The sequence below is a fragment of the Lepidochelys olivacea genome (genome assembly GCF_965140295.1).
Source record: "Lepidochelys olivacea isolate rLepOli2 genome assembly, chromosome: 9".
Lineage (NCBI taxonomy): Eukaryota > Metazoa > Chordata > Testudines > Cheloniidae > Lepidochelys > Lepidochelys olivacea.
The window spans coordinates 78,205,554-78,231,954 of record NC_140419.1 but is presented as its reverse complement, the minus strand read 5'-3'; the positions used below and the strand labels follow the sequence as shown (position 1 = coordinate 78,231,954).

The 26,401-nt window shown below is 47.1% G+C and overlaps 1 long non-coding RNA gene across 1 annotated transcript; it reads right to left on the bottom strand.

Annotated features, from left to right (window-relative positions):
- Positions 1-7,611: 7,611 nt before the first annotated feature.
- On the bottom strand, positions 7,612-19,589 carry LOC311526714. Its single transcript, XR_014713113.1, has 4 exons — positions 19,278-19,589; positions 16,012-16,107; positions 13,992-14,145; positions 7,612-8,475 (listed from the first exon to the last, which is right to left on the bottom strand). It is a non-coding gene; the product is annotated as an uncharacterized lncRNA (long non-coding RNA).
- Positions 19,590-26,401: the final 6,812 nt, after the last annotated feature.

The following is a 26,401-nucleotide window of genomic DNA, read 5'->3' as shown; positions in this document are numbered from 1 at the left end:
CATCTAGCAGCTAGACTATGTGCCTCTTGCACATTACCATAAACAAGGGAACACAACATGAGCTATTAGGAGCCACACTGAGCTGGCCTCGGCTGGGAGTCGTCTTCCCCTGACCAACCTCATAAGAGCCATATTGAGTTGGTCATGGCAGGGAGTTGCCCAATCTCCTAAACTATGATTTGACATACTAAAATCAAGTTACAGGGGTTAAGCTGTGTCTCCATGGTGTTAAGGGGGGTTGTCAGTCAAGTTAAGAAAGCTAAGCTGAGCTCACTCCAATGAAAAAAAAGAACCTTTTTTTTTTTAGGCCTGGTCTACACTAAAAAGTTAGGTCAACCCAACTATGTCACTCAGGGATGTGAGAAAGTCACCCAGTTAAGGCAACCTAATGCCCTGTGTAGACAGGGCAAGGCTGATGGACTTCTTCTGTCGACTGAGCTCCAGCCCCTCGGGGAGATAGATACTATGGTGACGGGTGAACCCCTCCCATCAGCATGGGTAGTGTCTACACTGCCGCTGTGCCACTAGCATTTCAAGTGTAGACAAGCCCCCAGCCTAGTCAAGGTCTTAGAGAGATTATTCACAGCTTTAGCACCGGTGAAGGCTCCTCTCTAGCGTGGGTGTTGGCAGCAAATTCTGCCCTGGTCCAGCCCTCACCTCTGCTTTAGTTCCAGCCCCCAGTGTGCTCAGACATGACACTCACACCAGAGCCATCCCTTTTTGCTGTGTACGCACTCACAGTGGGAAGGTTATTATTCATTTTACAGCGCCCCAAAGTGTGCCAGGCACTTGCTGTAGCATGACGCTGAGAGACGCTCTGTGATTCCTTCACCTCAGTATATGGGCAGAACCTGTCAATTTGGCTCCGTCTCGTTAGCTTTGTTTTCATAGCAATAAAAAAATACCAAACCCGCAATCATTTTTCTTCACTTCATCAACTACCGAATTAGCTCAAACCTGGAAAAGTGAATGTGTCTCCTCTGGGACTGCTGCAACCTCCCCAGACTGGCCGCCTCTCGCTGGGCTGTTTCAGTGTCCCCTGGCCTGGCCGCCTCTCGCTGGGCTGTTACACTGTCACTAGGTCTGGCTGCCTCTCGCTGGGCTGTTACACTGTCACTGGGTCTGGCCGCCTCTCGCTGGGCTATTACAGTGTCCCCTGGCCTGGCCCTCTCTCACCGGGCTGTTGCAGTGTCCCCTGGCCTGGCCGCCTCTCGCTGGGCAGTTATTGTGTCACTAGGTCTGGCTGCCTCTCGCTGGGCTATTACAGTGTCCCCTGGCCTGGCCCCCTCTCACCGGGCTGTTGCAGTGTCCCCTGGGCTGGCCGCCTCTCGCTGGGCTGTTGCAGTGTCACTAGGTCTGGCTGCCACTGCTGGTACTGTCACAGCCTCTCCTGCTTTGTCCGCCTCCCTGGGATGGTTGCTGCCTCCCCAGCCTGGCTGCCTTCCCCAGAGCTGCCGCAGCCTCCCCTAATCTGGCTTCCTCCCCCACCCAGTCATAGCCAACCTGGCTGCCTCCCCTCACACTGTCATAGCCTCCTCAGTTTCCCCCAATCTCAGGTGAAGGCTCAGGTTAGTGAAGGGCCTGAGCCATGATGTTTTGATCCCGGTCCGGACATCCCTGCCATCCAGGCTATAAGCCTAAGGGACTTTGGATCCCAGGTCTCATTTGGCAGAACTGGCTCTCCTCTGCCTATGTCACGGTGAAAAGTTTGTGCTTGTTGGGTGTGTCTGATGCACAACTTCCACATGGAGCAGCCACCGGCCATGGGGCCAAGGGAGCTTGGGTGAGCCTCTCCAAAAGACAGCCTGTCTGGTATTTCCCTTCACCTCTTATTATTGCCCCATATGATCAGCACTGATATGGTACCTTCCCAACCCCCAGGGAACGGGCAGAAGGGAGCTCAGGCAAAGTCTCCTCCAAAGGACATTATTCTGAATAGCAATGGATTGTCGGTTTCAATTCCTGTCAGCTCCAAGGATTGCCCGCCCTCTTTGGACACGGCTGCTGTTTGGATGTTTGGAATAGTTTCTCATTTCATACTGACAGTGCTTTTGATTGTATTGTCATATTTGTGGTAGGTGCTCACTTAGCACCTTTGTGCTGGTGGATGCATGTTAGAGCAAACATTATTATTGTGTGTGTATTTGCTTTATGTTTGAGTGATCACTGTGGTTATTTCACACCAATATTTCAGGGCCAGCTAAGCAACACACACACACAATTATGAGAGTAGAGGAGTCCCATCTAGGGGTGGGCGAGGTAGACATATCCCCCGAGGAACCCTTCTCACCCCTGTCTTGGCCTGTGTGTTTCACACAGCACTCGCTAGGACTAGCCTCGGGCTGCTTCCCCTCCCTCCTGAGCCTGGTTCCAGCCACTGGTGCTAAAATTAGCAGGGAGCTTCTGTCCATTCTAATACTAATAGCCCCATTTTTAATAATGATGTTTTTGCAGCAATTTCAGCCCATCATGGTGTCAAGGGGGTATTGATGAAAAAAGCTTCTAATCCCTTTTAATAGATTCCATTTGACAGTGGACGTGTCTCAATGTTCATTTCCAAAGGCCCCAGCAGTTTCAGTGTCACTCATGTCTGACCTTGGAGGGTAACTAGACCTTCCCTGGAAGAATGGCCCAGTGTCCATCTGGGAGTGGGCTCCTCCACCCTCCCCCTCATCTTCCCAATCTTCTCAGATGACTGGGGCTTCTCTGCTGATTTTGTACTGGCTCCCTGGCAGGGAGAAGGTCTATCCTCATAGGTCCCCTGTGACCAGTGTATGATTTCTTACAACTTCCCCTGCCATGATCCTGCACGAGAAAGGAGTGGTGCTGGGCATAGAAGCAGGGCCATTTTTCCTCACACACAGAGGTCAGAGAGGCATTCTCCTCTACTGTCCTGCTGCCTGAGGGAAAGAGCTGGCTAAGGAACAGTTTTCATTCCCCAGTTCTAAGAATCAGATGGAGTTTGGTGGCTACCAGGTCAGACATCAACAGAGTCTTCTTCCCTTGGCTCCATGTAGGGGAAAGGGGCCCACAAGGGTGTTTGGGGACATTTGAAGTTCAGGTAACAAGACTCATTATTTGCCCTAAGCACCCGCATCAGGCCAAGCTCTTACACGGCTTTCTCTACCCACTGTCTATAGCACCAGAGACTGCAATGACAGGCATAGGTGCCGTTGGCTCTATTCTCTACAGCACTTCCTTCTGGGAGAACAGGGACTTCAGAGAACCACCTCATAGCCAGCACTCCATGGGAATCCCTTTGGGAGACACTGGCTATTGCTTGCTTCAGGTGGGCAAGCAAGACAGCTGGATATTAATTGCAGACCAAGAACCTGGCTTAGCTTCTGTGAGCCCCCAGCTGAGGAAATTGACTGGACATTTACTGAAAGCAGCCACACATTGGGAATTTGACCAGTATACAGCTCAGCGGAACACCCAGCAACAATTCCAGAGGACCCCAGCTGCCATGGCCCTACACGCTCATACACACAGACAGCTGAGAAGGGCACTCAAGCGGAGTTAAGCCATCTCACGCTTTCACTCTCTGCTGCCTCTCCAGCCCAAGCCTGAGTCACATCTACACATTAACAGACACCTGCGCACACACTGGTTGGACGATGCCAGTCTGCATAGAGCTAAGACTAGAACACAATGTACATGGGCACTGTAGAAATCTTTAAATACCTAGTAATAATAGTCCGCTCTTCTACAGCATCTTCCATCTAAGAATGTCTAAAGAGCTTAAAGTCAATGCAGACTTACAGTCCACTCGCCCGCCACTGAAAAGACAGGTGAATGATGTTATCCACTAGATCATGCTTCCCCTCTAAACTCTTCTCTCACCTGGAAGGAAATTGATGTGCTCAACTAGGGCCTGTTAGTTGCCAGTTATGATAAGTGGGCAGGAAGTGTTCTCTTGCCAGAGCAGTATGACCAGCCTCCCAGGGGAAAGGAATCTGGAACACATGGCCACAGAGAAGGGGAAACTCCACTCAGATCTAGCTCCAGAATTGTGCTTGTTTCTGCTAGGGCTGGAGAGAGAGGTCTGTCCCTTCTGTACCCCCACTTTCAGAATGGAACAACTTTGAGAGGGAACACAAGATAAAGGGCCATAAACGGCAATGGGTCCCTGAAAGGGAAAGACACAATGGTATCTCCTTCCTGATCCCTACAAAAGAGCAACTAGCCAAATGATCAGATTCTGATATGCGCCCTGAAAAATCTGCCCTCATCTTCCATCCCCATAAACCTAAGGGTCCCTGGAGCCCAGAGCTGACCTAGAACTGTTCATGAGATCATTCCCTAGATGTGAACTCTGACCCATAGTTTCCACTCCTCCCCCAGCCATTTAACCCAAGGGTTACCCACTTTCATCTCTGCCCTGTGGCTTTTTCTCCTACTCCAGAGTCTGTCCTATTTCTTCTTTTTCTCCCTCCTTAACATTGTCCCCTCCTTTCATCCTGCACAGAAGGAAAGGGGAACTCTGTGTGTGTTCAATAAACCACAGAAATGAGTCATGGCTTGTGGCAGGGGATGGCAGGGGAGCTGATTTTTCTGGGGGGCAGAAGGAAGGGCAAAGTCCTGCTGTAGCTCACTGCCAAAGGCTGCCTTTCACTCTGACATTCCCAAGAAAAATGAGAATAATTAAAGGTAATTTCATTTATTTCACTCCCCAAATAGGGGAGGGACAGACCAGCAGATGGTGTTTAACTTTTTAGAACGTGGAGTAAAGCTGAACAGGGAAGAGTGGCTGAGGAGTTTTAACTTTGCTAATTGAGAGAAGAAATCAACAAAGGGCCCAGAACTTGCACTGGATCTGGGGGATGCACAGTGACGGCAAACACCTTCTTCTCTGGAAATTGAGTGGGATTGTTTTCTCTTACCAGGACATGCTGCTTTCCAATGTGGATCAAGTAGCAATGGGGAAACCTCAACAATTTCACAGCTGCACAAGTATTTATAAATTCCAGTGCTCTTCATTCAGCAAAGCTGACATGGAAATCTCCTGAGCACTGCCTTTCTCACAAGATTTCGACTACTTCCACCTGGACTGGCAATGGCAGAAGAGCACCTTTCATGGTATTTTGTGTGTAATGCAAAGTGCATGGGCTGCATGAAAATGCAAAATGGTAACTAAAAAAAGTCACTGGGACAATTTCAAACCTGCCAACATGTTCAGGGTCCAAGTATTTCAGGCAAAGGTTTGGACTAGTTTCTCCCAACTGGTCTGGCCCATCACTAGTCTCCATAAATTCATCACAGGTCTCAGTCCATTGGTATACCACTTCTGAAGGTAGGAATGAGTGTCCCTTGGATGGCTCCAAGTTCCAGCTGTGAAACAAAGCCATCTACAGTAGCTCAGCAAAGGGAGAATACCAGAGCTTCTGAAACAGGGTGCCAACCTCAGTTAGTACAAATAATAATCCTTTGCCCATTTCTAGTGCCTTCCAAATAAGCATTGTGCATTCATCAATTCCTTCTCACAACACCCCTGAGTGAAAGGGCAGTAACATTATCCCCATTTTGCAGATGAGGAAAGTGAGGCCAATAGGTGGGAAAGCACCGTACTCATGTTTATACAGTTAGTCAATGGCAGAGCCAGGAATAGAATCCAGGTCTCCTGAGTCCCTGATCTGTGCTTCAACCATAAAACCATCTTTCTTTCCTTGTGAGGTGCATGTAGGACACATTAACAATGCCTAGTTATAGCTATAAGCTGGAGATACCTTAAAATGGGTCCCATGTGTTACACACAGTGTAAAATGTGATGTCAATTTCAGATCAGACTGTACAACTGCAGTTTATCAATATCTGTCCTGAAGGAAAGCGGAACATCAGTGAACCAGACAGCTGAAAGCAGTGACTTTAATTGGTTGTTAGTTACAATAATGACATGGACTGAAGTGATCTAATTGGCTGGCAAGGATGTTGAGCTATGTAATAACAAGACCATAAACCACACAGGTCAGAACTCCTTAAGCAATACATTCAATCTCTACTTTATAAGCACAATAATACTCTGCACGGCATACTAATTATAGTCACATAGGCACTTCTTGGAGGCTAAAGTGCCTCTCTTCACCCTTCAGCCTTGGACTTCATAATCTCTCTGGCCCCTCCCTGGTTATCCAAGATGGAGTCCCCCATGTGGCAGCTCAATATATAAATTGAGAAAACTTTGCTTTCTATTATTTTAATGTTTATTAAGTTCTCAAACATCATGAGAATCAGAGTTAGCAGCTTGCTCCAAACACCTTCCTGGCATAATGGGACTAGGAAGGTTCAGGGCAACAGGGTATCCTGCCCCAATGAAGTTACAGAGCTGAGTGAATAGTGGAAATATATTTCCATGAATATGTGTTCACATTCAAAAGTGATCTTTGATTCAACCATGTTCTCAATTCCATTGTGTTTGATCTGCATGAATAATTCCAGCATTCAAACTTTCCTAGTGCAAATACACATTCAAAACAAATGTTAAGCTTGAATATTCAACAACATTTGGAATTGTGTACTTGATTGCATTTGAAATCAGCATTGTGCTGGTTAATTACACAAATCATCCAATCAGGGAAAAGAAGCAAAACCATAAAAAGAACAGGAGTAGTTGTGGCACCTTAGAGACTAACAAATTTATTAGAGCATAAGCTTTCATGGGCTACAGCCCACTTCATCGGATGCATAGAATGGAACATATAGTAAGAAGATATAGATATATATACACATACAGAAAACATGAAAAGGTGGAGTAAGAGGCTGATTAGTTAAGATGAGCTATTATCAGCAGGAGAAAAAAACTTTTGTCGTGATAATCAAGATGGCCCATTTAGACAGTTGACAAGAAGGTGTGAGGATACTTAACATGGGGAAATAGATTCAATATGTGTGGCTGGGTCATTATACATATTGAAACTATTTTCCCATGAGAACAGGAGGACTTGTGGCACCTTAGACACTAACCAATTTATTTGAGCATACAGCTCACGAAAGCTTATGCTCAAATAAATTGGTTAGTCTCTAAGGTGCCACAAGTCCTCCTGTTCTTTTTGCGAATACAGACTAACATGGCTGCTATTCTATTTCCCCATGTTAAGTATCCTCACACCTTCTTGTCAACTGTCTAAATGGGCCATCTTGTTTATCACTACAAAAGTTTTTTCTCCTGCTGATAATAGCTCATCTTAATTAATTAGCCTCTTACTCCACCTTTTCATGTTTTCTGTATGTGTATACATATCTTCTTACAATATGTTCCATTCTATGCATCCAGTGAAGTGGGCAGTAGCCCATGAAAGCTTATGCTCAAATAAATGTATTAGTCTCTAAGGTGCCACAACTACTCCTGTTCTTTTTGCAGTTACAGACTAACAGGGCTGCTACTCTGAAACAAGCAAAACCATGTCACTTACCTAAGTAGCCAAGACCACCTGAATTTCAGACTGAATACTCAAACTGCTCACAAGCCAGTTCACAAAAGGTGGTAAAAGTCATAAAGAAATTTGCAAATAATTTTAAATTATAAACACAATGCGGAGTTGTGATCTGCTCACAAACACTCTGTGAAAGAAAGAGAGACAAAATTCTAGCAATAAATTACTTGTTATACATTTTTTGCCCAGTTCCTTGTAACCACGACAACATGGATGACTGCCTGGTCTCAGCACCTCGCAGTGCTCCTAGGGCCTATTCTGTACAGTAACTGCACATCACATCATCATATAAGCATTCAATACCTATATGTGCTCAACTCCCATGGACATTGCGAACACTGTATAACCACAGGACCTTAATCAAAGATCATGTGTCTCAGCCTTGCTGTCACCCAGAGGTGCCATGGTTCTGGTTCAGCTAAGGGATCCATCATCCTGCTCTGATTTCTGACCCAGCTTGAGGCTCCTCAGATGCTGTGTGAATGTGCTGTCCTTTGCCAGTGCCCTCTGCCTCAAGGGGAAGATCTGTAGGGGGTTGAAAACTGGCACCGAGCCAATTGTGCCCCTCCATTCCAATCTGCTGTGATTGAATGCAGTCCAGAGCCCCTGCTTTCTTTGCACATTTAACAATGAGTATCCGTGGAATCTGCAAGCCATTAGCTCTCTGTTATCTTTCTGGAGATGCTGAGGTGAGCCATATGGAAGCACTTACTCGTCAACAGCCTGGGACAGAGTTTGGTGGGGTGGCCAGGACTCGGCCCTTTGTGAACTGCAGAGAAGTTGGAACGGATCCATTGACCCATTTAATGAGCTCCGGCAAGGGGAATTTCACACTGTGCCTGGAGCGGCAGTAACCTTATATGTAGAGAGGGGGGGAGATAATTTCTAATCTTGTCAATCACGCCGTTGTGAAATCCACAGCAGGGTTCCTCATAGCGTGAGGGCCGAGGAGAAAGAAGTAGGTCCTGATCCAAGTTCTTGGAGAGCAGGAAAGCATAAGAAAGGGCCTTTCATTATTTTTCTTTGCAGTCTCCTCATTTCCTTACTGAAAAAATTATAATATATTTATTAACTGTACAAATATTTAACTGGGACAAAGTGCTAAAATGTAAAGCATAGTGACTTGCAATCACCTCACCCTAACCAACAGAGGACCATCCACTCTCAACTCCTTCCCGCAAAAGCCACTTCATGCCCGGGCCACAATAATCCCCACCTTTACCCCCTACGAACTCTTTCCACCAATCCCATCTCCCTTATAACTAACAACTACTGAAATGAAAATAGCGCCCTTCCAAGGGGATACAGTGGGTCTAATTCACCTCTCACACCAAGTGTACGATGGAGTTATTTCTTTGACTTCAGTGGAATTATTCCTGATTTCCACCTGTGTGAGAGCAGAACTGGTTCCAATGAGTAGTCTCTGCTGGTTACAATGACTAACCCTTGTACATCTAAGACAGGCAAGTACATTTACCTTGCAGTGCATAATGGATAAGGAATAGGAATAGGAATAAAGGAGTCAAAAGTGCTCAAGTGACTTAGGTGCCTACATTCCATTAGCTTTCAATAGGACTTAGGCACCTATGTCACTTAGGTGTTCACTTTGAACTTTTTATCCTAGGTGTTCTTAATAGGGCTTGTCAATCTCTAGATTCCATGGCAATTCTGTGCTATTGTTTTGGGGCTGCAATGTATTCCATCCAACAGTGTGACTAAGTGAAAGAGGTGGGTGTTTGGAGTGTTCACACACTGAGACCACTAGAGGTCATCGCAGACACCTCCCTTAAAAAAATGAAGCAGGCCAGCCTTGTCCTTACTACACTGACATGTGCGTACAGGGAGATGTTAAACGGATTAGAAGAACCCAAGGTCTGGAAGCTTTCCTTTGGGAGCAATGCATCTCCCACGATGCCATCCATGAGACCGTCTCTGAGTCTCATAGTCATGCCTGAAAGCTCTGTGCTTTGGAAGAGAGAGAAATTGTTAATAAAAAAAGTGCCAAGCTGGAGCTGTCTAGACACACAGACGGGACTTCCTCCTGACCATCCAGCCACATACATGGCCTATAAGTTCATCGAATCATTGAATATCAGGGCTGGAAGGGATCTCAGGAGGTCATCTAGTCCAACCCCCTGCTCAAAGCAGGACCAATCCCCAATTTTTGCCCCAAATGGCCCCCTCAAGTATTGAACTCACAACCCTGGGTTTAGCAGACCAATGCTCAAACCACTGAGCTATCCCTCCCCCACAGTTCTTACAGCATGAGTGACCACTGGTCCCAACATGGAGTTGCTCTCTCTGCCAGCTGCAAACCAGTTTAAGGCATGTGTTAATAGCAGTCCCACCCTGCAATGGGGAGGGTTTTGCCAAAGGTGATTAAAAAAAGGGTGAACTCGATCCCAAGACTGGGATCTCTGCAAAACAAGAACTAGCAAGCTGAAATATAAGGTAGTTTGTTAGCTATGAAAAGCTGAATTCAAATCCAATTTAGGTCCAAATATGTCTGGTCTCGGTTTTTGCTCAATTCCTAACAGATGCTTCCCCACAACCTCAGTCACAACGACAGTATTGTAAAAGTCAAAACAATAAGCCAAACCTTATCGGAACTAGCCAAACCTCTTTAGCTTAACCAGCTTTCTTGCAAGATTTCTGGTACTTTCTGCTTCTTGCTGAGTCAGAAATACCAGAAAAGCAGTGTTTCTCTCAGTAGTTTGGTCTTCACTTCTGGTTATGGCTTGAACCAGAATGTTCAGGGATCAGTGAAAACAAATTTCACTCCTCCCTCCTTCCACCCAACCCATTAACCACACTTTTCCAAACCTCAGAAAAGATTCTGTGGATCATGGTTTGGTTTGAGAATTGGGTAAAGGACAGGTCAGTTCTGAGTTAACCTTAACTGTTTCACTTAGCCTTCAAATTAGCTAGAGATGGGCACAAGACAAAAAATTCAAACCCAGATCCAAACTTCCCAAAACTGGGGGATACTGGGTCCCCAGGTTCAATTCAACCCCATGTCAAAATGTAACCAACATAAACTGTGGTATGCAAATGAGTGCAAGTCTGCTCTTTGCTTACTGGGTAGGTTCCCTCTGGTGTCACATTCTGCCCACACTCCACCATCCCTTGGGAGGGTAGAATTGTCTTGATATTAAACTGCAAGATAAAGAAATCAAATTTCTTCTCCCATTGTTTTTCCTGTTTGACTAAGAAACAGTCTTACAAAAACAATAAATAACTTGCAGGTGGGCCCAGGAAAGAGGCCATTTTGTTTGTGATTTTAATCAAACAGGCTTTTCAAAAATAAAATCTCCTAAGTGCCAAATATGTGAAACACAACAAAGGGAGATAGTGGATAAGGCTGCATACCCTCTCTCCAAGTCCTGACGAAAGGAGCTTCACTCATGGTTACCAAGATGTTATCATAACACCACAAAATGTGTGTGGATTTCTGGGCAGGTAACCGTATAGTGCACAGTCCAGTGAGCTTTGCCACATGTGTTGTGTCCATACCTATGTTATATCTAGACATACATACATACTGATCTCCATGCATGCAAAATCTATGCCCTGACACCAATGGGTGCCGAGTGTTACCACTGACACTTCCCTCTACATCTCCCATATAAGGAGCAGAACTATCATTAGCCATCAAACTTGTGGTCTTGCATCTTTCCCACATCCAACTGCAGCTGAATGTTAGCAGTCAAGACTGCTACTATTTCCTCTGTCCTCTCTGAATCCCCGTCTGAATGGAGGAAGAGAAAGATTCCCCCGTGTGAGTGGACTGAGGGATAAGCATGATCTACATGTCAGATCTTGACCCCTCTAAAAACTTGCCCTAGTTTTAATGACAATAGAACAATAACTAATAACTAATGTTTTCATCCCCTTTTATCCCAAAGAAGCCCAAAAGGTTTTGCAAACACCACATTTACAGCCCCACTGACATGCAGCAATCTCTGGGGTAGGGAGAACCTATCGCATAGCCCACTGCACATCAGCGAGGGGAGGGGACATTTTGAACAAGAATAAGAGGGAAAACATCTGCTCTTATGAAAAGCGCCTTGGAGTCTTCAGCATCCATGCAGCACAGAAAGAGCTTTATGATCTAATCCAAGACACAGAAATGGGAGACGGTTTATTTTGAGTAAACACACAATATATTTTAGTTCATATTATAGGAAACCTTTCATAATCACATAACCACAATATCTGGGTTATTATTTAAATTCCTATCACTTAACATCTTCATATTATTGGAAATCCACTGGAGGTCTAATATTTTGGATTCTTTCAATAATTGAAAGGAGGCCAGAGACCACAGCCATAGGACCTACTACTCATCAACCAATCGGTCCTGTCAGCAAAAATATTTGTTGATTCCAGCTATGTGTGTATTTTATGTCAGGCTGAAATGCAGCCAATTTAGCATGGCTCCCACTTACCAATGCCATGGGGGTGTGTGTGTCAAATGGGTATTTTTTGCCCTTATTATTATTTATTTGCAGGTAACCTAATGCAAAGTGACTGACACAGAAACTAACACCTCCTCTCTAGGACTTCCGTGGGTCGCACTTTCCCTGGCAGACTCTGCCCCTCTCTGCTGGAGTCACAGACCCAAATGTGCTGTACAGTAAGTGGCCTCATCATTATCCTTGGTGTAACACAGTCCGTTTCTGGGGGTTCCTCATTTTTACGAGGTGTGATGGGAAAGGAATGTTGGGTACAGTTTAATTAGGGACTAAGTGCCTTGAGAGAAAGTGGAAGGTAATGAACATGTTGGGACATGTTGGCCAATAGCTCTGAATACTCAATATGCTATTAAAGCAGCTCCTTTGATGTCTGTCGTCGGCCCACTGTAATGCGGCCCTGGTAACCTATGGCGAGGCACCCAAAGTGGGAATGAAATCACCAGATAGGAGGTTCCAGGTGAGCCAGTTTGTTGCTATCCAGCTGAGCAGCAGCTGGACATGGGAGGAGGGGGCCTATATTAGTGAATTGGCATTCAAAACATCTGCATGACCCCTCTCCACCATCACTGATTCTCCCCTCCCAGGACCAAAGCAGGCACATCTCGATTCTTCATTGGTGGCTGCATTGGGAATATGACAGCTAGCTAGAGATAGAAACTGAGCAAGCCCAGGAGTGAAGTCAGATGAAGGAAGGGAAACCCAGCCAGGAAAGAAGGTAAACAGAAAAGGGAGGAGACAGAAAAGGAAAGAGAGGAGGCAGGAAAGGAGACCATGTGAAAGAAATCAAGGCCGTGGATTTCTGTGTGCTGGTCTGGGGGACACATGACACAGCCAGGTTTGATGAAAATCCCTAGACCAAACCCTAAAGCCTGACATTCTGGAGGTTTACACCCTCCCATTAAAGCCTCCAGCTCTGGTCACTGCTGGAGACAGGAAACCAGCCTAGTGGACCACTGGGTTGTACCTTTGACTTCCTAGCCTTTGTTCAGCCCCTATGAAAGGCTGTTCGCTGAGGCTAGGCTTGAATATGATGATCCCATATTTTTTTAGCTTCTTTTTCTGCCTTGGTATTTTGTCTGAAGAAGGAAATAGGACAAACCTACAGTTCTTACAGTTAATAATGAATCCAGGCCAAATAGAAATGGGAACAAAAAGTGAGCAATAAATGATACCCAGTGTTTGCTATAGGTAGGGAACCAGGGGGGGCTGGGGAGGGCAGCAGTGAGGGTGACATGTTGCCCTCAGAGATCTGTGGCACAAACAGTGACAGCAAAACTGTCCCTTCCCTGGCTGCTCCCAGGGTGCACATGAGATTGGCATTGGTTGCTCCTCGTTCCACTAGTGAAACCAGGAATCTCAAAAGGCAGCAGGGCTTGGCTAACGGGGTGTTCTCGTTCTCAGCACTTCCCTCTTCTGAGCCCCACCCAGAAAGGAAATTCACATTAGGCCAAACTAATTTTTACCTGGTGTCCAATGAAAAGGGGCAGGCTGACATTTGCTTCCGCCTACATATGGCAGTGTGCAGGTCACAAAGCGAAGAGAAGCAAACGCTGAGTGGCAGAGCAGTGTCCCACTCCGTGTCCATTTTCCCACCCCCTCCCCATGCTAACAGCACCGAGAGTTACCGTACTGATTCCAGACGGTAGGTGCGATCCCACTCTGCCTTCATCTTCCCAGATCGTTACATGTCATGTATCAACACGGGCAACGAAGCAAAGAGGATGACACAGTGCTTGTAATGATTTCTTCACCTCCACCTGACTTACCGGCTGAGTGAGGAACATGAGGTAAGTGTAAGGTTCACCGCCTCCAGATGTACTGAGGCTTACATATGTACTCTGCTGAGTCTGAGTCTGAATCAGTGCCTGGAGGGCAGACCGTGACCAGTCCCTGTGTAACACATTCCTTTTCCTCGTGTCCAGAGCCTGCCTGCAGGAGGAACCCATGCCCATCCCTGTTCCAGGTCCTTGATGTGGTCTGTTCTGTAACAACAGGGCGGGATCTGTGGAGCTAGCTTTAAGCTCTTTTTAGGCTTTTATGGTCAATATTGTTTTGTCAGAGTGTGGATCACTGTTACTCATCCTACCTGTGTTTCTTCATGGCATGAAAATCCCTGGGAGACAATTTCTCAAGGTGTGGCTGGTGGAGTAGACAAGTTCCTGTCTGAGGAGTCTATGATTTGTGAGGGCACATGGGTGATGGATACTTCTGTGTGCATCCCAAAAGGACATGTGGCATACCTGCTGGCGAGGAAGAGAATATGTAAGGGAAGGTTTACAGCTATGGCAGACATTTTGATCAAACACACATGCTTTATTCAAGCCGATGATCCAGTGCTGGAAGTGAACACTGACCAGTGAATACTGATCCAGTGCTGGAAGTGAACCCTGAGGAGACTGGATGTGGAAAGCCCTTCAGCACCAGATCACAGAACACCCAGATGCACGTGGCTGGCAGGGGAGGATCTGCACTGAGACCTGCTGGTGTGTAGAGATCCACAGGCGGTGGGGACAATCCACCTGAGGGGGTGGGAAGATTCACCCCTTCTGTTTCAGGCTTGGTGAGACTCTGAAGCTGCTCCTTGTCTCAGCAGTCAGTACGGGTGTGCTCTCTACTATCATTCACGGGTGCCTAGAGACTTGGGTTCCTACAGGGGACTGCTTGCCATTGTGGAGCTAGAGCCTGCCGCTGGGCTTAGGCCTGGCACTGGGGAACTGGATCTGGGTGTTGGTTTGAAGTTCAATGACAAAATTTCACTTCCCTTCCTCCTGATTTTGTGCAGAAGAGAGTATTCTTCTCTGCTGGCAGAGTCACCAACCAGCAGCATCACCAACCATCAGAGCTAGACACTTGGGAAATACCCCACCCATAAGAGCTTTCAGGTAGCAAATGGCCACTGCAGAAGGTGGCGGGAAACTCTGACAATGCTCCACAAACCCAGAGGGAGAGCAAAAAAGACTGACACAGAGAGGCAGGAGGGGGATCCCCCCTTCTTTCTCTTTCCCAGAAGCTGTTCATAAGTATTCCTAAGAAGCCTTTGCCAGGGTTAGATTGAATCTCTTTCTAGTATGGAAATCCAACCACCCTTCTTAACCCAACAAGCATCTCTCAGCTTGTGCATGGAGCTGGGCCTTGCAGCTGGGCAGTGCCCCTTCCATTCTCTGATAAGAATGGAGAGAATGGCTGGCTTTGCTGCTCTCCTTTACTGCACTCAGATCTTCAGGCTGCCAAGCTGCTATGGTATTAGGGCTTTTTTAAAATCAACACAGTCATTTGATAATGTACCTCAGTTTCCCCACCTGTAAAATATAGCTAGTGAGCCCGACTGTCCTGTGTAAAGGGCTTGGAGATCTGTGGATGAAAAGCAATACACGAGCCTGATCTGAAGCCAATGGAAGGGCTGCCTCTAAGAGTTAATTGGTATTCTTGCCATTAATAAACCCTCTTAGGATAAAGTCCCAACATATATGTAAGGCAATTATCCAGCCCCTGCTCACTGTAGTATCTGAGTGCCTTAAAATCTTTAACATATTTACTCTCACCACATGCCTGTGAGGTATGACAAGTGCCATTATCCCTATTTTACAGATGGGGAACTGAGGCAGTGAGACGCAAAGTGACTTGTCTAAGGGCACCCGGGAAATCTGTGGCAGAGAAGGGAATTAAACCCAGGTCACCCAAGTCTTAGGTAAATGTCCTTCCTTCCTTCTCATGACACACTCACCATCAGCTACTTTGGACTGGTCTACAGTGAAAACTTACATCAGCATAGCTACTCCTCAAGGGTGTGAAAAATCCACACCGCCGAGAGGCATCATTACGCTGAGCTAACCCCCAGTATAAACAGCGCTAAGTCGATGGAAGAATTCTTCCATCAAGCTAGCTGCCAGGTCTCAGGGAGATGGATTAACTACAGCGACAAGAGAGCCCCTCCCATCGTGCAGGGAGTGTCTACACTGAAGCGCTGCAGCTGGGCTGTTATAGTGTTTGAATTAAGCCAGTCCATTATTAAAATATAATTTGCCTAATTTTTTTTAACTCTCCTTTGTTTGCAAAATTAAATAACCCCTGTAAAAGCCATAAAAGACCTTCATCCGCATGCTTACCTTTTACTTGGATTTCCATTTAGATTGCAAGCTCTTCAGTGCATGGACCAATCTGTTGCCCAGTTACTGGACAGTATCTACACACTAGTGGGTGCTCTAAAATGAGAATAAATGCTGGCATTATTATCTCTTTCCACTGATGGACCCTGATCCTGCAATCAGTCCCATGCTGTGAGGCCTGTGTGCCTATCTGGAGCCCCCATGAGCTCCTCAAAGGTGCCCCAATGCGACCTCCATTGGGAGTCAAATGGGGAAGAGGTGTGCCTACATGCATCCAGCTGCAAGGTCAGGGCCCTGGACTGGACCCTTTGTCCCACTTTTGGCCTGCTTTTTCACCTGCCTCTTCACCCCTGAGATGAGACACACTTGGCTTCTGTTGTTTTTTTCTTTTTTTGTGCATAGGCCTGGTGGTGCATGTTGCTGGCAGCCACCTAGCAGGGTCTGCCAGGGAACTCTTGCTATGGGACCAGCAGAGGGAGCACAGAACATTTCTGCATCATCCATTATTTTGCATGATGATTTTTTAAAAAATTTCTTAGCATTGAGGTGATGCATTTACAGTATAGATGAGATAGAGATTTAAACTCCACACACATGCCTCACCAGATTAGAACAATTTTTGAGTAGGTCAGAGACTGGCTTTAAGCTGCTTGACAGTTCCCCTATAAAACATACCTAGTTTAATGCCCTATATATTTTTTTGTGACATGGAATCAGAGCAGTTTATAGGGGCAATGTTGGGTAACAGATGTTTTCTTCATGTTGGGGGAGGGCAGCAGTGGGGAAAGTGATCTAAATGAAGTGGTGATTAAGGTCATTAAAGAGAACTAGGGTGGAGAGGAGAGGGGGCATCCAGCCTGTTGCCTCTAATACGTAAAGCACCCTACAGCCTTTGCTTTGGGGCCAGAGCAGTCACAGCTGCACACAATGCTTAGTGCAGGGTCAGCCCTCCCACTGGGACACATTACTGCACCAACCCTTGGCTTTCCAGAGACCTGGCTGGGTTTTTCTCCTCTCCTTTGGTTCTAGAATGTGAGATTCAGGCCATGGTATTGGGCAGCGGGGGGAATTCTTAAAGCCACAGCTCCTGGAGCCCTGTGATTAGGTGATCATCTCAGCTTCCATTTTTCAAAAACATCTGTTTCTAGCTCTTGTGGTTGTGAAGAAAGTTTGAAACATGGCCTAGAAAGGCTCAAAAACCACAGGGCAAATAAAAAAACCCCTCAGCACTTGAACAATTAATAATCTCATGCTTTTGGGGTCTTCCTCCTTGAATGCTTGGGGTTGGCAGTACTGTTGTCTCCCCATATCTGCAAGCTTCTAGCATTGTACCATAGATACACTACAATGCTAGACCACAGCCCAATGGCGGGGTGAGGCAGGGGGATTTACTACAGCAGACAGTGCCAAGATACAGGCAGATTCTCAGAGATCACCTGAGTAATGGCTGAGTAAGCTTCCCCCTCTCTAATACATATCTCTGCTCTTAACTGCACTCCACTTGCTTGTGCCTCAGTGTTGAAATCTCTATTATGGGGGAGGATGGGACAGGGCTCCTACTCTCTATCCCTGGGTCCTTCTGCTCAGCACTCCCTGGCTCACTTTCCTTCCCCAAGGCAGATCTCCTCAGCTCGCCACACAGGTCTCTGCTGGAGATGGCTGCGCCCTCTGGCCAAGTCACAAACAAACAACCCCTTTCAGGGTAACAAGAATCCAGCTGAAAATCTTAACACATGAAAAGGTTCTTCTGCCCGTCTTGGGCTTCTCTTCAGCCCACCTTCTAGACCAGGGATTCTTAAACTTCAAGACCTCAGGAAGGGGAACCGAAGCCTAAGCCCACCCAAGCCCTGACTCCCCAGGCCAGGAAGCCGAAACTGAAAACTGAGCCCCACCATCCTGGGTGCGGGGGGCCAAAACCAAACCCCACAGGCTTGAGCCCCGCTGCCCAGGGCTGAAGCCCTTGGGCTTCAGCTGCATGCAGTGGGGCTCAGTCTTTGGCGTTGACCCTAGGCCCCAGCAAATCTAACACCGGCCCTGGCGACTCCATTAAAATGGGGTCGCAACCCACAATTTGAGAACCGCTGCTCTAGACCCTGTTCTCAGCCCCTTTCTAGTCTACCTTGGAGGGTTTCCCCTGCTCTGGTATAGAGCGCTGGAGCCTGCCCACTCACTATGGCTCCAAACCCTATGTCAGGGCCTTCTGAGCCAGCAAGCAGCTCCACACCCCAGACTGAGCTCTCCCAGCCCTTTTTTGAGGACCAGGTGTCCATTAAGTGATCACCTAATCCCCTTTGTCCCACCCCATCAGGCTGGGAAGCTGCTAATTAATTATGGCACAGGTGGGACTGGCCCCAGCTCCCTTTAAAGGGCCAATCACTTGCATACCCTGGCTATACTCTGATCTGCTTGTTTTCTGTGTGGATTTCTCTGAGACCTCCGGCAACCTTGCACAGAGTTACCTTGGGTTGTGGATAAAGGGGTAAAATCCTGGCTTCACCATGGTCAATGGGACTTTTGCCATTGACTCCAATAGAGCCAGGATTTTACCCAAGATGACCACAGCAGCAAGCTAGTATTCTTGGGCTGCATAGATGCTAACCTGCTCACTGGGTATCAGACCAGTTTTGGGAATCCCAGTCCCTCAGAGTCCCTGGGCACTGTAGCTTCCCTGGATCTCTGGGCTGCATAGCCCCTATCAGCTTGCTCGTGTGAAACATGCTGATCAGTGATCATGCTGATGGTTTGTTGCCCCAGCCTCTGGCTGAGGAGATGCTGCCCCTGGGCAGGGGGTCTACATTACTGAGTTCTGAGCAGCTCAGACTAGTATTTGATGGGCTTGTTTGGCAGGTGGCTCCCTTAGCTGGGGCTCAAGATCTGATCCCCAGTAAAATGCCCTGCATCTCGCCCACTGGCATTGCTAATCCACCTCCCTTCCCCCCACATTTCTAACCCCTCAGTGGCACACTTTCTGATGAGAAAGGAAAGAGGCATGATTTAAACGTGACCTCTCACCCCAAGCTGTGCCTGTAATCAGATGAGCAAACATTAATAGGCTGAGCCAGGCAGCAGAGCCCAAAGCCCAGCTACACCCAGCCCCGACGACAATTCAATTTCTTTCCATGAGATCAACATGCAGCTTTAGCAAAGCCACTTGAGAGGTCACTGGACTGAAACAATCTGGGCTGGCAGGAATGGTTACGCTGCCTTCAGGGGAGATAAAATGGAAACTAAGCAGAACTTTCCACAGGCAGCCCTGCTGTACTCACCTGAGCCACCCACCCTGGTATCCAATCTGCCTCAGTGTCTCCCTTGTTCCTGTCCTGCCTTGGTGCACACCTTGGACCTCACTTTCCCTTCAGTTCTTCTTTCCAACAAGAGACAGGCCTGTTAGTGTCCACCAGCATTATGTGGGAGATGTGACCGGGTGCTGATACTGATAATGCCACACTCAGGGCAGACTGCAAGAAACCCCAAACTGGTGGTTTATTCTGTAAGTAGATTCATCAAACTAGTAGCAACAGAGCTTCTGTAGCATCACACTGGTTAACAGGAAGCAAAACACAATTCCCTTTAGGCATTCCAGCCCTTGGTTCCCATCCAGACAAACTGGTCTAATATAGTGAGAGGATACTGAAAACCCAATTCACCGCATGTAAGGGTCTACCAATCCCAAAGGATCAGACGCTTACCCCCAGGTCAATTAAATATTTCAGATCTTACCCAAATACCACGCTGTCAGCCAGTCCTTAGTAAAGTAACTAAGAATGTATTAATCAAAGAAAAGAATTGAGTTATAAATGGTTCAAAGATCATATACTTACAAATGACTGAGAAGTCCTTAAATCAGGTTTGTATCAGTGATGGAATAGTCTGCTGCCTTGCAAAAGTCTCTCTGGTAACTTCCAAAAGATTGGAAGGTCCTCAGTCCATTGTTCAAAATACTCCTTTTAGTTGTAAATCCACAGTCCAGGGAATTGGAGCAGGAATGAGGCAAAATGGAGATGTTTTAGTTGCAATTTATACCCTCTCCCACATGCAGGGAAAGTTACTATCCCATACAATGTTCATAGCTCATGTGCATGGAAAGTTACTGGCAAAGATGGAATTTTAGGTCACATGTCCATATCACATCCTTACATGTTTTGCTGAATCACATGCTTGGCCATTGGCCCCTTGCTGTCTGAGGCATCCTCAGGAAGAGGTATCTGGAGAGTTGATCCTTCTTAATGGCCCATCAAGCTTGAGTAGTCCATTCCCAATGGGCTGGCGAGACTGGGTATAAACTACCTTGTTGGTGTCACCCCAAGAACAAACACATTTGAGCTACAAATACATAGCCAATATTAATAATTTCAGATACAGTGATGATAGATGGATTTAACCAGGATACTCATCCCTGACAGATTGTAACTTATCCATTGATACCTTGCATGATGCACTTTGTATAAGATTTGTTGTAATTGTATAATAGTGGTAGGAACAATTATACAAATGATCATCTTCACTCATACAGCGCCACAGAAGACCCAGGGTCAGTGACTGCGGTTTGGTCCCTTGGCTCTCATCCCCTGGGAGCACGTATGTGGGGAACATGAGGAGCTGCTGAGAGAAGGGTATGTGTTTTGTAACACAGCACTGCCCCCTGTGGATAAGTAAGGAGTGACATTAAGTGGCTTAAACCTGAGGGTGGCCTCAATGATTCAGGTCCCTGAGGGTGGGGAGCACAAAGAAGGGGGAGCCTGAGAGCTCAGACACAGATGCAGAGGACACCCCAGGGACGGAGATGTCACTATCAGTGGGGTTGGATATTTTATGGCCCCAGCACAATGGGGTCCTGAGCCATGGCTAGAGTAATACCAATGAATAATAATAGTAATAAATAATAACAGCTGTTGGCCAAAGCAGATTGAAAGAGAAGGGGGCAGTCTCATGGCACGAGCCAAGGAGGAGGGAGAGCTGTGTGGAAGTGCTGCTTGCTCAAGCCAGGGAGAGGAGGCATCGTAAACCTGCGGGTTCTAATAGGAGTCTAAAGCAAGTATTTAAAAGGGAGCAAAAATGAGTCCTTCCCTCATCCACCCCCAGCACCTGGATGCCAAATCCGCCCCTCCCCCCAGTGAGTTACAGAGCCCAGGTGTGGCACAGGAACACTAGTGGGTACAGCTGCGCTGGGCTGGGAGGGGAGTCACTGGGTCTCCCCCTGGCTCACACACACACAGTGCCGGAAACTGTCCTGCACAGCATGCCTGCGGCGCTAAACCCCCAGTCGTCCCCCACCCCTGCGGAACCTGCTGTTCAGCCTTGTTCTTCAGTGACACCCTGGGGAGGGGAGTTTAATAGGGATGGGGGTGGGGAACAGAGGGTGAAGAGTACGGGGGGGGGTGTTTTCCATGTCACTCAGGAAATGGCGACTCCCATTGCTGTAGTGAGTGTCCCATCCACATGAGAGAGAAACGATGCCAGGTTGTTGTGCTCACTGATCTTAGACCTGGATAATACGGAAACCTGGCTGGAGCTGGGAGTGAAAGGGGGGGCTCTCCAGGAGACGGTTGAAGCATACTGGTGGGATGTTGTGGGGGACACTTACCCGGTCGCTCCCTGTGCTGTCCCTGGCCCTTGGATACAGGCCATCAATCTCCAGGCCTGGTAAGCCAGCATCTTTCCCCTGTGTAATATTGTAGCTATTTTCATATTTGAAAATAATTCAGCATAGAGGTTATTGATCACCTCCATCCCCTAGGGCTGTGCTGTGTGGTGGACCAAAGTCACCTGATGCCTGGGTCTTTGTACCCACTGGCAGAAGAGGGGTTAGTGCCCACTGGGGTGGAGAATGTCTCTGACATAGTATGCTGCATCCATCAGGTAGAGGGGAACCGAAGTGAAGCTGAATGGGACAGAGCAGCAGAGCAGGTGGGTAACCAGAATAGGAGACCCTTGAGTAGGGCTGCGCAAGCCGCTCACAGGTGAGGCTTCAGGGCCCTTCCCACTATGCTATCTGCCCGAGGCAGCCAGAGAAATGACCACCCTCTCATGGGAATGCTGCACTACTTCAAAGGGTGGCAGTTTTTCGCCAGCTAAGCCAGTTGGAGCAAGATCCCATTTGTTGAGGTGGGTTATCATTAAAGCATTGTCCAGTGCTCTGGGCCCAGGGACATTATAAACAACAGCAAATCTCACAGAGTCTGGTCTCTCCTTACCCCAGCAGAGTCTCAGGAGTAAATGCCAACCTCCTTCAGGAAAGCCTGAGAGAAGAGTTAAGCCTTGCAGTATGCCTAGGATGCCTAGAGACTCAACTCTCTTGGACCAAGGGGGATACAAGTCCCCAAGGGCTCTTCCCAGAGCCTCCTCCTCCCACTCCCCCCCCACACACACTGTTACACCTGAGGGTTGTCTTTGCCAATACCTCAGATGATACCAAATGCCATCTGATTGCATGAGGCCAGAGATTTTTTATTATTCTTAGTACCAAAGTGTGATTGGGGCACCATTGTGCTAGGTGCTGTACATACACACAGTCACAGGACAGCCCCTGCTCTGAAGAGCTTACAATCTACATAGACAAGACAGAGGAGAGGGTGGGAGTAAGAAGTGTTGTTGTGACCACTTTACAGATGGGGAACTGAGGCACAGTGAGATCGTGTGACTTGCCCACGGTCACACAGGAAGTTTGTGGGAATTGAATGCTGTTCTCCTGAGTCCCAGAGCCCTGCATGAACCACAACAACCCCTTCTCCTAAATGTTCCCTTCCCCCCCCCCCCCAAGTGCTAGCTGCTCCCTCCAGTGCTCCAATACCAGGGGCTCTAGGAATGCAGCAGGTAATTCGATTCAATTAGATATTGATTCTCCTCTCACCCGTGTAGATCAGCAGAAACTCCTGTGAAGTCAATGCAGTTACACCATTGTAAAACCAATGTGCGTGAGCAGATAATCGGGTACATTAACTGCAGGGGGTCTTGCCTGCAGGCAAAGGATCCCAGTCCATATTTGCAGTGACTGTACATATTTTAGTAAGGATTAAGCTCAGGAGTCATTTTTAACTCTTGGGGCTTCTCTGCAGAGTGGGTAATGCACTTGATAGGGGAGTGATTTCTAAAGCGGCCCAAAGTGTTGTGCATTGCTTGGTCACTGCAGACCCTGCTGGTAACAGTACTACATTAACACACACTAAGGGAACAGCTACTGTGCACCAGCAGGGTCTACCTGGACCAGTTAATGAACAACGTTAGGGCAACTTCAGAAATCTCCCCCCTGTCAACAAGCCCCTGGAGTGTTTCCCTCCTACATTCCCATGTCCATATTTTAAGCTTCATAGATGGAGGAGCTTTGTCCTGTTTGGTTTTCAGCAGCAGGATCTGCTGGCATTGCCTCTCCCTGAGCTGCTCTACCCGCCTCACCCATCAAAGCCAAAGTTTCTTCTGCACTCACCATGACGGGGTTCCCTTTTATCTTCAGACTGGAGCGGGCTGAGGCATTTCCTTTGGTCTGATCCGGAATAGATGGCTGGCATTCCCTTGTGCTATAACCCAAGCTCAGCTTCCCCAGCAGGTTCCTTGTCTGTCCTATTTCTACCTACCTAGCTAAAGCCTCATCTACACTGGAAAGGGTTTGCCAGTATAGCTCTACCAGCAAAGCCCCCTGGTGGAGATGGAATTTATATGGGTTTTTAACAGCTCCCTGAATGAAATAAACTGTAGCAGCAAATGGAATTTTTTTTGCCAGTTTAACTACATCTGCACTAAGACTTTTGGCTGTATAAAAGTGTGATAAAGGATCACACCTCAAACTAATATTATTATACTGGGAAGCATTTCTAGTGTAGACCTAGCCTAAGGCTTTGAGAGAGCACCATTCTCTGCAATATCTGGGTAGCTTTGTCAGCCACATTTATGGCCTCTTCTAAACTCTTAGGTAAATGAATTCTGATTTTACCCCTACCCACAGTAACAAAATAACCCTGAATCACTGACTAGTAGCTAAATCATATTCTACTAAGCTTTCACTGCCAGGTGGCACGCCATACCAAAAGCACTTTATGCATATAGGTGTAGTGAATAGAGCATGGAATCTGGCGTTGAGATACTGGGATTCTCCTTCTAGCTCTGCCACAGATTTGCTTTAAGACCTCAGGGCAAATCTGTTCCCTTGTCTGTGCCTCCATTTCCCCATCTGCAAATCACGGATAACAATCCCCTCTTATACGTGCTTGGAGATTCTTGAGTGGAAGGTTCTCTCTGAATGCCAAGTATCATGTTATTCTTCTGTTCTGCAGCCCCAGCTTTCTGCAGCCACTCCAGGGGTGCAGCCTGGCTCCAGTATGCATGGACTGTAGGTTCGAATTGTTGCTTTAATGTCTCTTTTAACTTCCATAGTCACTTTTCCCCTCAGGTGGTAAATCTCTATGCACCTCGCTTTCTCATCCTCAGAATAACAGAATTAGAAAACAGAGCCTCCTTCTCTCATTCCATCCATTTGCTTTTATAATTCAGACTGCTCTGCCCACACTATCCATTTATCAGACACTCCGCTGAATGACTCTGGCAGAAAAAGCGGTGCTCTCAATCCACCATGCTGAGCCCCAGCCTTCTTATCTGTCATTTCAGTGCCGCTATTCCAGTACTGTAATTGCTCTTATTATGAATCTGCCCAATCCCACTAATTGCCTCCAGTTTGTAACTCACTGTTATCAATTTGTAACCCATTTCTCCTTGGTTTAGGAGTTGCTGGTAGTGCATTCAGATCCTTTGTTAATAAAAGCAAATGCCCACAAGGAAGCCTGCACCTAAAACTTAAACTTCAATAACCAGGAAAGGACTGACTATAAAAACAATCATTTAAAGTTCCAGTTCCTGAACCTTAGCACTCCCAGGTCATGTTCAGAGATCATAAACTCCCCTGGTTGTTGCATGTACAATTCCAGCAATTCCAGTCTCAGGGAAAGAATTAGCTCTTAATTCCCTGAAACCAAATCAGGACACAATATTACCCATATTGTTCCAATTTACACCTCCTTAAGAGTTTCCCAGTTCCCTTTATAGTCTCAGTCTGCCTGTGTCCTGAATCATCCAAATTTCCAGTTGCTAGTTCTTGAACCTTGCAATCCTAGAGTCACCCAGTTGCTGAGTCTTGCAACTTTTTTTTGGACCCAACCACTGGATACTCTATATGCAAATAAAGAAATTCTGATTGGCTGTTGTCAACAGCTCTCTTTGACATCCTCTTCTCAATCCATGCTCAGATTGCACAGAAAGCTTTCTCTGCTTCCCTTGTGCTACAGTTACCCAATCATTTTAAGAGGCAAAGACGTAAAATCCACATCACTATAGGCCAACTTACCTTCGGAAAAGGGTTATGTCACAAAGACAATAACCATAAACCCAGGGGTCAAACTGGAGGGGGGGGGAAGAGTGCTATTGCGCCAGGCTCCAACCATGCGAGCTGCCAGAATGACATCGCTCACAGTAAATTGTACAGATCTGTGATCCTCTCTCTCCTTCCGTACACGGGGAATGAAAGAGTTAACGATCCTGACATTTAAATTATCATTCTGGGTCATCTCAGTTCATTCTTCACTGAGATGAATGGGGCAGTTACACCTGTCAGAGATGTCATTCCAGGCTCTTTGCAGAGTCATATAGACATCTCGGCATTGGTTACACTCGGTTCACACTTTGAGATTTTCTTCCCAGCCATACCAACTACAGGCTTGCTTTTTAAAACAAAGAAGGCTGAGATTTGGCAGAACACGGCCGAGGTTTCACAAAGCTGCTAGTATAGAATGTGGATGCATTTTGGCTGCTTCTGATATGTATCAACCCACCCCAAGAGTTCCCTGTTCCTTAACCCAAAGCACAAGTGCTCTGCAGCACCATCTGGGGTTGTGGAAATGTACAGATTAGAACCAAATTACTAGAGCCCTGACAGTGGCCCTACAACAATAGCAGCAAGAAAAGGGCTAGCCGCCTGGCCCCGACAGTTAAATACACAAGATGGAACAATCCCACGCTGGCAGGGTAATGGACTGAATAACCTTTTCGGCCTTTCCCAACTTTAATGTCTATGACTCCCTGACCCTCTCTATGGGTCGGAGGTTTCTGCCCCATTGCACCCAGAAGATAGAGACCGCTCTACCACTCTCCGAAGACAGAGACAGAAACCCAAGGGAGGAGAGGTGAGGATGGGTTTTAAACTTGCACTTCCCAAAAGCCTCCCCTTTAGTTCTTCACCTGCCTCCTCTCACCCATTGGCTGGCTCCTCTTCACTGCCACGCCCTGACTCGCGGAGCTGCTGTCAGTTTGCATTTGGCACTCCTGGCTTGCTGAGGGGAGAATTAATTGGAAATATGCTAATCGGGCCAGGTGCAGACAGCCTACCCAGCTGTTCATTTGGAAGGGG